The sequence below is a fragment of the Stegodyphus dumicola genome, chromosome X1 (assembly GCF_044657685.1).
Source record: "Stegodyphus dumicola isolate Sdum_Otavi_A_Nest chromosome X1, ASM4465768v1".
NCBI classification, from domain to species: Eukaryota; Metazoa; Arthropoda; class Arachnida; order Araneae; family Eresidae; genus Stegodyphus; species Stegodyphus dumicola.
The window spans coordinates 188,892,552-188,906,898 of NC_140780.1; positions in this window are offsets into that span (position 1 = coordinate 188,892,552).

Below are 14,347 nucleotides of genomic sequence, written 5' to 3' on the forward strand. Positions count from 1 at the left end.
TCTGTATTTAATGATTTCATGTTTTGAAAGGATAATTTTGAAATGGAAACATAATCTAAATTTTTTAAATTTAAAAAGAAACATGACCCATTACATGTAAAAGATAGTTATTTTGTATGCCATCATTCAGGACATTATTTTATATCTAAAGTGCAAGGCATGGGACATTTAGAAATACAAGGGAGTAACAAAATTAATGCTTATTGCCCAGTAAGCCAGTTTAATAATGGAAAATGTACTGCTTATATAGAAAAACCCATTGTAAGTCATAGAAAGGGTATAGGGCATCTGTCTCTTACAAAATTAGAACGGCAGTTATACCATTCTAATGTTAATTTATGTAACTTAAATTGCTGGAAAAGTATCTTTTGATGAAATTTTAGATAAAATTCAAGATTCTGTATATGATACTGCATCTTTTGACAAAGAATGATTTATGGAATATTGAAAATTCGGCACTCTTCCATTATCAGAACCAGAATCAGAAATGTATGCATGTATGGCTGGATGGATGTGTTCATGTATGCATATATATGTGTACATATGAATGTATACATTTCTGAATCTGGTCCCAGTAACAGAAGTGTACCGAAAATTCTTATAATACACAATCAAATGCTGTAAGGCATAAAAATGATTGTATAAATGTTAATGAAATGCCTGGGGTTAATGAAATTACTAGTGAGGATAACAACTCTATTTTATTTTATAAGCCTTAAAATAGAATTTTAGAAAGTTATCCTGAATTTTAAAATGATGATTTCACATTAATGAAAATGAATGACTCCCAGAGGCACTTTCTTCAGAAGTTGGGATCAGACTATATATGTATAAATGGTACACATAGGTTGAACGGTTACAGAATTGAATTAATCACACTGCTTTTACTTGATGCTTTGCTTCACGGCTTTCCCTGTGCATTTATTATTACAAACAGAACTGAGCAGGAAGTTTTGTCTGTTTTCTTTGCACATCTGAAAGATAAAGTATGTCAGTTAACACCCAAAGTATTTATGAATATGAATACAAGCTAGTTTTGGCTCACCAGCGGCCGAACGGTAAAGTCACTGAACGCTGGTAGTTTGGTCCAAGGTTCAAGTCCCTCAAACGGGCTGTCTGCATGGGCATTTCAATGTTTTTCCCCATGTGTAATGTGTATACGAGTCAGTTTCCCTTAGAATGTCCTCCACAAAGGCATCCCTCCCCTTAGGCAGATGGCCATCAAGTGCTTTGCCATAATAAAATAAACCAAACCAACAAACTAGTTTTGATTAAAAAGTCTTCCATGAAGGTATTTCTTCCCCCACATGATCTTTGCCATATTCCAGTTCCAACAATCAAATCAACACATTGTTATTTAACTACTTAATTTGAAGATTTTTGGGCCCACCAGCGGCCAAGCGAGCGATAAAGTCGCTGAACACTAGTAGTTTGGTCTGAAGTTCGAATCCCGTGAACGGACTGGCTGCATGGGCGTTTTCGTGGTTTTTCCCATGTGTAACGTGTATAGGAGCCAGTTTTCCATAGAAAGTCCTCCACAAAGGCATCCCTCCTCTTAGGCAGATAGCCCTCGAGGCTTTGCCATAATCACACGCACACATTTTGAAGATTTTATAGCAGATTATGAAATATACAATATTATATTGATGCAAAAATATTTTTTTTACTCAATTCTGGAGGAGGGGGCAAGTGTTCATTTTCCCGTTTCCTGCAGATTCCTACAGTCTAGCATTTTCAAACCTAAAACATGATAACCCTAAGTAACATATCACCATCATTGGTACGCATTAGAGCAAACAGATCACTAGAATTTGCATATCTTCTATGTCTATTTGCTTCAATATTAAATCAAAGTCTGTAATAGTTAATGTGAAAGGCTTGAAATAAAGCAGTATGCATGATTGATTAGAGCTCATATTAGCAATATCATTATTGTTTAGAGCCTGTTCTCTGGAAGTAATTTACAGACTTGCTGGGAATTTTATTAAAAATGATATACTTTTCAGTAGTTGCTGCATAAAAAGTAAAAGCCGTGTGTTGGCCATCCCTGGTGTAGGACGGTAAGGATAAAAATTGCCTTTCTCTCGACATGTTGCAATGCAGTGAATATAACTGAGCTTTAACTTCAAATATCTTGAGTTATACTTTGTGCAGCAAATGAATGACATATGTGTTATCCCTGTTTCATTCTTACTTTTAAGCAATTCTACTGCAGAACGTAGCTTGAGAGTTATACACCAGAAATATGAAATACTTGTCAGCTGAACTAACACCACAGATTTACACCAGTGGACAGGGCCATCCCTAGGCCATTGGCTGCCTGTGTACTTTCCTAAGAATACAGTGCCCAAATTTTTAAAAAAAATTCTTAATGATTAGTTGAATTTTTATTTCATACTCACTAAGTACTTATATGTGACAAATTGTATAAAAAGTATTTACATGTGACAAGTACAATGAATTAAAAATATTTAGTCGTGGTATCGCGAGTGTTCAGCTGTTGCATAATTTTACAGCTGCACCGCGCTAGGAATGGCCCCGACAGTGGAAGATAACCATGTTCAAATCATGACAAAATTACTTTGGCAACAACACAATCAACTGGCTATTAAATTGCTGGTGAAGGTTACTTATCAAGTTCCTATAATTAATAAATATCCTTATTCAGGACTTAATTTCTAAACTTAGAAGTGCCAGAACCCTATGCTAAACTGTCAGCAAAGGGGAAGAAAAGTAAATAAATAAATTAAATGACTGTTACAATCATTTAAAAATTCAATAGTTAATTAATACCAAATTAATTCATTATTATTTAATTAATATTAATAATTATCAATTATTTTAAATTAATGATTGTTATTTAATTAAATAAATTATTATTCAAAAACTAAATTATTAAAGTAATTAAAATTAAGTAAAATGTAAAGAGATAAATTAAAATTTACTAAGCGATTTGTAATACAGTTTTACTGCAAAAAATAAAATTTTTGAGGTCAAATTTTTGTTCAGTTGCATAAAAGAAGTGCCGGAGCCTTTTTATTTAGGCCTCTGGCTATATTTATGATTTATTCCAAAAACTAAGAAGTACCGGAGCCAGGCTCCGGTGCAATTTAAGCTCTGTCTCTATTAACTTTTTAAAAAACTTACACATTTAGTCATTATGAATATCTTAAACTTCCATTAAGTTATAAGGTTATTCTTGGTCTAATAATGGAATTTTAGTCTTATAACCCTAATATAATTATCACTTGAGATATTATGACAAAGCTTTATGAAAGATTTTAAAACAACCTTTTTATTTAAACTGAACTTTTAACAAAACAGAGCATGGCCTGAACTTAGAGCATAACCACGGCTAGTGGCGATGCAAATAAATGCGAACAATCAAATAAATGAAAAATGTTGATCAGTAGTCTAAGACTACATAGTTAATTATTAAGCTAGCCACTAATTTACTGGCACATCAGATTAAAGTATCGGTGGCATGAGAACACAAAGCTGATACTTTTAATTATACTAGAGCTGGAAGAATCTGACCATCCAACACAGATGCCAGAAACACTCTCTAAAGATCCAAAATCCTCAATTTAAATAATGGAGGTAGAAATAAGAGGAGAGGTCTTAACTGGTTTTCCTCGTGTACTGCCCTGAAGCAGTAGTGCACCTCTCGTGGAAACCAAACTATTCAGTGACTATCCATTAAGATCAATAGGTTTTAACATAATTGGCGGTAAACATTTTGTAATTACATCGTAAATATACATATAAATATATATATTTTCTTTTTCCATAATACTTCAAAGTCATAAGTATGTAAAAAGAAAATATTTTAAAACAATGTTTTATTCTGAGTGGAATTAAATGCTATACTTTCCCAGAAAATTTTAATTTGAATGAAATATTTTCACAAGTTCTTGTTAATTACATTACAAAGAAATTTTAAGTTAATTTGATTTTATTTGGTTAATGATTACAAAAATTAAGATCAAAGTTTATTATAATACTAAAATCAAAATTATGCATTATTTCTTTCCTATTTACAGAGCTTCTTCCTGAAATACCTTCTCAAATGCAGAATGATTTTTTAGCTTCTGAGGCATCCTTTAAAAATCAGAGTTACTTTATAATTAATGCTCAGTTCGATTAATTTCAAATTAGAGCAGCTGTTATTTCCATAGTAAAATACGTTAAATATGGCTACTGATTTCCATGTACTTAACTTTCTATGAGTATTTTTGAAATGGATTAAAAAAGTTTATTTTTAATATTGTTTAAAACTTGTAACTGATTTATTACAAAATGTAAGGAAAGAATACTTTTGATACTTACAGTCAAAAGTCTTTAATATGGACGTCCATAATCCAGAATGATTTATAATCCAGACCTCAAAGCTACAAACTTTCTGCGCATGTGTCAACACAGAAATTATGGTTTCATATTTTTAATTGTATAATTTCTGCATGCCATCTTACCAGATTTAAATTTATGATCTATAACCTGGAAAAACCCCTAATCCGGAATCACTGAAGTCCCGACGAGTCCGGATTAAAGACTTTTAACTGTATTATATTTTTTTATATCCTTAATTTCAACAATGCATATTCTAAAAATTATTTTTTACTAATTCCTTAAGTACACATCTGTCTACCTCACTTTTATGTACTTTGTGTGTTTCTGGACAAGTCATGGACACTGCTCATCTGGACATGTGCTCTGCACTTTAATGGTCAATAGCCAGGCATTTGATAGATAAAATTAAGTACACATCTTGTAGACTGTGCTTTACAGCACTTTTTAACAGATTGCTTTCCAGTATGAATAATTCTTGCTGAAATAGCAAATAAAAAATTCCTGCTCAAAAATTTTAATTTATGTTTACAATTAAATGTTAAGGTTATTATATATTTAAATAATATTTATAATCATTATAAATTTAGATATATTTAATAACTAGATTTCTTCACAATAACATTAACAGGAGTTTATGAAAGAATAAATCCTTCATTTCCAAATATATTTATAATAATTTAATAAATATTTATGTATTTTATGCTTTTTACAAGGATAATGTATACTCATATATTTAATATTTTTCGAAATGTGCAAATCTTAAATTTCTGTGTATTTACTATATTTTTCAAGTAAAGTAATTAACAGTAATGTAGCATATATCAGAATTTTTTACATATGAAATATGTATAAATTGAATGAAAATTAGATGTATTATTTTTTAATATGCACTCAAACTTCAGTTTTGCCTTGAAATTCCTCCATGAAGGCATATTTGCCTTTAGGCATATAGCTCTTGCATTCCTTACCTTATTTAAAAAGATTAACCTGACCTATGTGCCTAATTACAAAGTATTTAAACATCCATAATTTTATATTTACACTCAGCCATCAAGTTTCAAACTTTTGACTCAAAACATGTGTTTGGATACATTTATTATGAAATTCAAATTTTTTAGTAAACATATTTTCACGTAGCATTCAATACCTTCCTTGGCGATTATGCCCAGTTTAATAATTCTCTGATAATATAATAAATAACAACTTTCCATTTCACATTTAAACATTAATCTCATTGTCATCGGATCACAATCTTGATTTCCTTACTCTGCATAATATTGCTTCATTTTTTAAAACAGTTAAAACAACTAATTGATCTGAATTCACAAATGCATACATTATACAAGTAATTAAAAATATATAAATTATACAAATTTTCACACTTAATACTATTTAGATGTAAGGAAACTGAGGTTTAAAGAGTGTTATATTTTTCCGAAATTTTGACATTTTAAATGTATCTTAAGGTATTTTTCATTCTTTACGCATAACATGAACATTTTGCTAAAATCTATATTTTTGTTATCCAGTAGCTTAGAATTTCCTAAAACAAATTTATAATCAAAATCACTGTTGCAAGTTATTGAAAAATAACCAACACATAATTTTTACATAAATGCCACCAAACTGTACAAAGTACTATTATCCATCCAACAATTGAATGTTTCTTTTATGTAGAAGTGTCCCCCGTTTTCAATTTGTGTTGAACTGTCATGTGTGGAAAAAACACTATCAAAGAGCTCTGGATGTAAAAACAAAAAATACTGCCTCTGGAGACAGTAAGTGAAAATACATGCAAGATCGAAGTACTGTAGGCAGTTCAGGTAGAATGTTATAGCTAACATTCAACCTGAAATAGTCTTTACTAATATCTCAACTATGAACTAGCAATAAAAATGTTGCAAATTTACTAACTGTAGTCTACTACTATACTGTTATGTTACATAATCCTTAGCCATTGAAAGGCTCCTCAATGATAAAATCACAAATATCTGAATTGTTAAGTAAACTGCAGCTATGGCTCTTACAGTTATTTTAAAATTAGATACCTCTATTTAAGCTTCATGTCTATTAATTTCATTTTAAAATCCAGGTTGATGTATGTTTTTTAAGACAAAACACAGAGCTTCAATGATATTTCTGAGCACCTTGTTCTCCAGCTGTTACACAGACAGTCGCTTCATTGGCAGCAACCATCCAGTAAGATGATGTACATAAAAACACGTTATTCATGGATTGATAAACCTCTTTATTTTAGTACTGAGTAGTGAATCATGTTTAGTTACAGAAAGAATTCTTATACTTTCTTTGTCAACCTTGTCCTTGACATATAATATACCTCTTTTAAAATGATAAATTATCACAAATAATACTTAGGTATTATTAGCTTGACATTGTAAATATATTGAGAATAACATGATGAATATGAATGTCTAAAGTATTTATTTTTTCCAAAAAGTAACAGTTTTTTCAAAGAAATTGACTTTAATTTTCTTGTTTTCACGCTATTGTAATAACAATTTAATGCATTTGTCTCACATGCACGACTTAATGATATAATTAAAATACAGTACAGTCAGGATATATGGAAAAACAGTGCACTTCATTGCTCTTGTACAGATGATGAAATGTCAATAATTTAATTCATAGTTGAAATGCCAGTTGTAACACCAACTTATCACATAGCTGATGCAACAGAATGTGCTCATATGTGTCGTAAATAAGCTTTTTAATACACTTTAACGCATAAGCTTAGTATAAGCAATAAAGAAACTTCAGGAACAAATAATAGACACTCTCTATCATGGTCCTGTGATTACCTGCTAAGAAATAAACTAGCATAACATATATTTCCTCATTATTTGCACATGTTTTAGCAATAATTTACAGAAGATAGGCATGCTTAATTAACAACAATCATAGGTAATATTTCATTATTATTTAATGTATATAATTAATTTAATGTTTAATGTATAAAAAGAAATAAACTTTTTTAATGAAAAGTGCACTACTTAATAACTTTCATTAGCAAAAATTTTATTTTTTTATCTCCAAGCATAAATTAATTAAAAAAAAATTTTTTTTTAATATAAAATTTTATTTTTTTATCTCCAAGCATAAATTAATTTAAAAAAAAATTTTTTTAATATAAAATTTTATTTTTTTATCTCCAAGCATAAATTAATTTAAAAAAATTTTTTTTAATATAAAATTTTATTTTTTTATCTCCAAGCATAAATTAATTTTAAAAAAATTTTTTTTTAATATAAAATTTTATTTTTTTATCTCCAAGCATAAATTAATTTAAAAAAAAATTTTTTTAATATAAAATTTTATTTTTTTATCTCCAAGCATAAATTAATTTTAAAAAAATTTTTTTAATATAAAATTTTATTTTTTTATCTCCAAGCATAAATTAATTTTTTAAAATTTTTGCTAATGAAAGTTATTAAGTAGTGCACTTTTCATTAAAAAAGTTTATTTCTTTTTATACATTAAACATTAAACTAATTATATACATTAAATAATAATGAAATATTACCTATGATTGTTGTTAATTAAGCATGCCTATCTTCTGTAAATTATTGCTAAAACATGTGCAAATAATGAGGAAATATACGTTATGCTAGTTTATTTCTTAGCAGGTAATCACAGGACCATGATAGAGAGTGTCTATTATTTGTTCCTGAAATTTCTTTATTGCTTATACTAAGCTTATGCGTTAAAGTGTATTAAAAAGCTTATTTACGACACATATGAGCACATTCTGTTGCATCAGCTATGTGATAAGTTGGTGTTTTTTAACAAACACCGATTTATTAATTGAACTGTATTTCACCGTAGATCAAATACAGATGTAATACAATTTCATCCATTCTCAACACATGACGCAAAATTTCAAAACCACAAAGTACTTCACGTAAATAAACAAAATTTCACGAAGTGCACGGCAGCATATGCGCAAATTGAGATGCGCACGGGAGGATCAGATCACGATCCCAAAAGTTGCCTTCTCTCCGTAGACGCTAGTTCGTCACTCCCCTAATACTAGCTGCTAGAGCTGGAGCAAACCGCATGTATTCGTTACTGAGTAACGGGTACATCGGTCGACTCGAAGTACCGATTCGGTACTCACAAATCCATTTCGTTACTCGCATCTGTCGTACGATGCGGTTTATTCGAGTACGAATGATGCAGTTATCGTGCGAATACGAATGATGCGGTTGCTGTTCGAATACGAATGATACAGTTGCGTCACAATGCGCTCGTATTTTTCATTGATAATTTTGAATTCTTTTGGGCATCGGGAAAACTCTTGTTTACATTATGTGTTTTAGTTGAAATATTATTTAGTTGATATTTAAAAAGATGAGCAATTTTGATAGCGTGAAGCGTTATTTTGTATTTCTTTTTACATTAAGATTTATAGTGCATATTATGTTTGTAATTTGAAAATTTAGATGATTATTGATTTTTTTTTTTCCTTGGGCGTACCATGGTGAGATTTTATTGATTTGAAATATTTATATACTGTACTGAGGTATTGTTTATATAAGAATATGTAGGTTAATATAGGTTCTTTACTTCCTTGTACGAAATAAAAAGGAAGTAAGTATTGTAATCCAGGAAACTTTTGGGTATCATATTTCAACGGAAATATCCATTTTTGACTATTACGGAATCCATGTGAATTATTTTTTTGGGCGACGTCTGTACGTACAAACACAATGAAGGACTCTTTTTTTTTCCCTCCAAAAACGGATTGTTAAATGTAATCCCATTTACTCTAAGTTGATACCTGAAAGGGATTTTTTCGTGATGTGTAAGTACCTATGTATGCATTTTGCATAACTCAAAAACGATTAGTTGTAGAACGTTGAAATTTTGTATATGGGACCGTTATAACATCTAAATGTGCACATTCCTTTTTATTGCAATCGGTAATACTACCAAACGTAAATATGTATATGTATATATTAAATAAATTATAATTAAATGTAAAGTACATATATATATGTCCTTATAATTAAATGTGTGGTGTATTTTAATTATGGCAAAGCACACTAGGGCTATCTGCCTGAAGGGAGGGATGCCTTCGTGGAGGACTTTCTGAGGGAAACTGGCTCGTATACACGTTACACATGGGAAAACCACGAAAACACCCATGCAGCCAGCCCGTTCGCGGGATTCGAACCTCGGACCGAACTACCAGTGTTCAGCGACTTTACCGCTCGGCCGCTGGTGGGCTATAATTAAATGTAAAGTACATATATATATATATATATAATAAAATAAAAGCCAAGTAAGGCGAAAATAAAAACCGCAATCGTTGGTTGCAGTCAGGACTTATTTTTTAAAATTAGAAGTGTTGGAGCTCTATGGAAGGCCATCAGTAAAGATGAATAAATAAATAAATAAAATAACTATTACAATAATAAAATAATTAGCAACTAGAATATTAAATTATTATTATTATAATTCAATAAAAATTTAAAGACAAATAAAAATTTAAAGACAAAGAAAATTTAATTAATTTTTAAATTAATGATGAATAACTAAGTAATGAAATAAAATAAGACATAATATAATAATAATATCATTATATTATATTATGTCCATTATATTATATTAATAATATATCCCCAAATAAGACATCGTCTTGTTTGGGGGCTGTAGCTGAAATTGCAATTTAAGAACTAAGCCGAGCATTAGCTAAATTTAGGCTTTTGATCAGCATATAATGTACTGTTTACCACAGCATGGATAAAAATTTGGTTATGTAGCCCATTCTTCTAAAACGATGTTTCGTCGCTGCCTTCCACCACCAATTCCCTTTTGTTTTCGGTTTGGGTTTATTTGGTTACGGCAAAGCATACTAGGGCTATTGCCTACGGAGAGGGATGCCTTCGTGGAGGACTTTTTAAAGGAACTGGCTCATATGCAAATTACACATGCGGAAAACCACGAAAACGCCCGTGCAGCCAGCCGTTAACCGGAAATTGAACCCTGGACCGAACTATTAGTGTTCAGCGGCTTTACCGCTCGAGCGCTGCTGGGCTCTTTTTTCGTTTCATTCGCTGTTTGAAAAACATGTGTTCACTTTACGGTAAAGCAAGCACCTGTTTATTTCAATTAAAATGGGTTAGACGATATGATTCTTACTACTTTAATCTTAGCTTTTGATTTCTAATATTGATTCAATATTTTCTGCAGACAAAGTATTCTGATTAGAATAATGGATTTCAAACATGTTCAAAAGGTGTGTATCTGAATATAATTAGATTTTTAAAAGATAGGGCCCATTTTATTAGTTTCACATATTTCTAAAGCAATTGAACCATAGTATCGCTGTTTTGAAAGAAAGTAAAATTGTGACAAATGTATAATGAACATTAATATACATGCTTTATTAGAAGTAGTCAGCCTTTTTAAACGTGACCGTCTATGCTTTTAGAATGATTTGGGAGCTCTGTGCATTTGCTCTGCCATCTTAAAAAAGCGATGTTCAATTATCAAAGTATGTTTACGTTCTCAAGAAATACGGGTCTCTTTCAGAAAGCGACCTCTTAGAAGTCGTCAATAAATGATAGAGTATAATTATTTTCTAATAGATAATAGAATTAATTTATTTTAACGTCAATTTAAAAATGGCTGCTTGTACTAAGAATTAAGAGCAATAAGACTCTAATTTTTCTTTCGCAATTAGCTGTTATGCTAGCTGAATTGTTTTCTGTATAATCTTTATTGTGTACAATTGAAATATTTAGTTACGCATTCAACAAATAAACAACAAATGTAAGACAAATCATTTAAAAAATTAAATTTTGAAACATTAATAATAATTTTTCTGTTATACATAATATTATTAATGAATGATGAATTTATATTATATTATATATAAATCAAACTTTAAACCCCTATTCCTTTATAATAAATTGAAGAAAAGGAAGTGAATTAATTTTAAAAACAAGACGAAAATTTAAAAAAAAAAAAAAAAAATTGTCGTATACCTAGAATCTAAAAATAACGAATACTGAATTTATCGGCTCATATAATAATAAATGCGTATTCATATTGTAACAGAAATTTTGTTAGAAGTCTAGCATATGTATAGTTATTTGTAATCTTTTAAAACTGTCGTAACATGATGCATATTTATCATTATCGTGAACCAAAACAGTATGCTTTACATCCTTACAAATATGCGTGATAGATTTTAATATTTATTTCTGCATATACGTACTTAAGTTTCCCAGAGACATGAAAGCAAGTTAAGCAAATTTTTGTTGCATTAAGCAGACGTAAGTCTTAAGTTCTCTGTTAGCTAGTGTAAAATAATTTCGGATTTTATGAGCCTTCCAGAATTATTAGCAAAATAATGGAAATGTCTTTACAAAGTGTTTTGTAAGCAAACAGCAAATGTACACTGAGCAGTGATCAACTGATATATTTCTTAAATGATTTGGTTTAGTTGATTATGACAAAACACACTGGCACTATATGCCTAAAAGGAAAAATGCCTTCGTAGAGAACTTTCTAAGGAAAGCCGGCTCGTATGGTTCGTGGTAAGGTGGCTTGTAAGCAGGTACGTGGAAAAAACCACGAAAACGCCCATGAAGCCAGCCCTTTCGCCTGAGATCGAACTCAGGTCGGAAATGCCAGTGTTCAGCGATTTTACCGCTCGAACGCTGGTGGGCCATTTCTTAAATGAATGAAGCTATACTCATAATATTATGAGGTGTGCGGAAAAAATGTCACCCGGAAAAAAGGGAAACGGAAAGAATGTCCCTGGAAAATAAGGAACGGAAAAAATGTCACTCGGAAAATAAGGAACGGAAAAAAAGGAACTCTAAAATCTCGCCAAATAATGTCGCCGATTGGAGATGGGGAAACCTGCCAAACGGGCAGGGTTATAGCGGGCTCTCTTGAGGGAGGTTTTAAGGGTAAGACGTTGAGCTGGCTGCAGCTGAGCAAGGTCATTTCGATAGCAGGTTTTTCCAACTTGCCTGCGGGAAAATCGTATGTTCTCCCCCGTGGTTTGCTTCACCCGTTTCCTTAAAGAAACCGACCCACCTCACCCGGAAGGAAAGAATTCACGGGGAGCAAATGTTTCTCCTCTGTTAAATAATGATTGCCGGTCTTTAAACTAAATTTCATCCATCCCTAACTGGAAGCTAACAGCTTGTTCACATTAAAGTGTTGATAAATGACGAATTGTCAGTAAAGACGGCACACGAAAGCTGCTAAACAGAACTATTGGCGTAGTATAGTTCGTTATTTTTTATTACGGTTTAACGAATCTAGCAATAATATTACATTATGCATTCCGTTATTATTTAATCTATCCGTAATATGAAATATAATTTTCTAAACACTAACGGTTTATCATCAGTTAATTTATAAAACGACAGATATTTTATAGTGTCATTTTTCCCCCCCACTTTAACGGTTTATCATTAGGTGTAAGAGACTTTGATTCTGGAGGACCATTCTTTTCGTTTTGCGATTTTGCGTTGAATCACTATAAACGGCGAATCACTTTTCAAACTGTTGCCACCAAATGTTAGAGTCCTGCATTATATTCGAAGAAATTAAATAATGAAAAATGTGCATAAATATATGCATATTTCTCGCATTGTGATAAAACAACGGTACACAGAGCCATCGAATTTTGAATGACGTAATCCTCCTGCGAATATGGGCATCTGGAAGCCCAAATTTGAAATTTGTTTTATTATCTATTTCATATTTTGTAAAACTTTATCGAATTTTTGATTAACAGACTCAACGATTTAAAAGCGAGGAATGGCAACACTATACGAAAAAAAAATTATCTCCAGCGCGCGGAACTGTGTATCGGAAATTCTTCTAAAGATATGCTTTTTAAAAATTCTTTTGCGACATTGCTATTTAAATGAATTTTATGGTTTAAGTGCAAAGAATATGATATTTAATAAATAAAGGTAGCACACAAAACGTTAAAAAAAAAACGCCCTCTTTGGGCGTAGTTTAAAACCTGAAACCTTTGAGATTTTTTTTTTTTTTTTTTTTTTTGTTATTAAGTTTTTTTTTTTTTTAATATGAATGATGGTCCCTCAGCCGACTTCGACTTGGCCAGAAGCAGTTGTCACTTTATTATGCAGTCACCTAATAGGTGGGCCACCTTTGCCTCCTATGAAGGGACGGACCATTAGAACTATGCATTCCCCTGGATTCGAACCCAAGCCGTTAGGTATCGAAGTTGGCTCCACTAACCACTACACCGTCTGAGCGGCATTTATCATTAGTTAGTTTATAGAATATTATATTCTATACTAATTAATATAGTTATTTTAAAATAATTAGCTAAACCGGCTTGGCTAGTTCCCCCCCCCGCCAAATACTTACTTATTCGAGGAAATAACTTAATTATACGCTTTAACGGTAACATATATTTTACACTATATTTATTTTATATTAAAATTTTTCCTATATATAAATAGATACGGCCATACACGCAATCGAATCGGCTTAATGTACTTTCATTTATAGAATAATGCACTTCCGAATGTGAATAGTGAACTTTCTTCTGGTGATTTTCTTCCTATGATGATCAGTATTTCTGAGAACTTGGACATCGGTGCTGAGAGCTATTTCTCTAATTCACAAAAGCCCAAAATCTTATGAACCTGTGGTTATCTTAGAAAGGGTTTACTGTACTTTCTGTCTCTAACTGTGGCAATTTATTGGTATGAAAAAATTTCTTATAGTAGAATATAATCCATTCATGCAAGCCCTGTTATAAGAATAATTTAATAAAGAAGCAAAATTATTATTTTATTCAAAATTGCATTTTTCGAGCGAGATAGTAAAGAGTTCTGATTTTCTTATCGGTTAAATGTTGTTATTTCTGACTTTTAACTTGCTAATCTAACATTTATTTATTTATTTATTTATTTATTTTTAAGCCCAAGGGCTATTAGTCTCAAAACGACATTTTGCGTGGTTTCACTTTCTG